The sequence below is a fragment of the Giraffa tippelskirchi genome, chromosome 8, assembly GCF_054371585.1.
Source record: "Giraffa tippelskirchi isolate mGirTip1 chromosome 8, T2T-mGirTip1v1.2.pri, whole genome shotgun sequence".
Taxonomy (NCBI): domain Eukaryota; kingdom Metazoa; phylum Chordata; class Mammalia; order Artiodactyla; family Giraffidae; genus Giraffa; species Giraffa tippelskirchi.
Window position 1 is genome coordinate 69,157,096 of NC_137282.1, and position 405 is coordinate 69,157,500.

Genomic DNA, 405 nt, shown 5'->3' on the forward strand with positions numbered 1-405 from the left:
AGGCCCGGCCGGCAGGTGGACACGCGGGCACCGCCAGCTCGGCGGCAGAGTGAGGAAAGGGGGGGGAGGGGCAGACACCTAGACAGCCGGGCGACGCGCGCGCGCCGGCGGCTCGTGACCAGAGGTCGCGTGTAGGGGAGCACCGGCCGGCAGGTGCACCCGCGGGCACCGCCAGCTCGGCGGCAGAGTGAGGGAAGGAGGGGGAGGGGCGGATTCCAAGCCAGGCGGGCGACGCGCGCGCGCTGGCGTCTCGTCACCAGAGATCGCGAGTGCGAGAGGCCCGGCCGGCAGGTGGACACGCGGGCACCGCCGGCTCGGCGGCAGAGTCAGGGAAGTGGGGGGAGGGGATAGAGCCCCGTCGGGCTCGTCGACCCGCGGCTCCTGGCGGCTCTGCGGCCGAGTTGG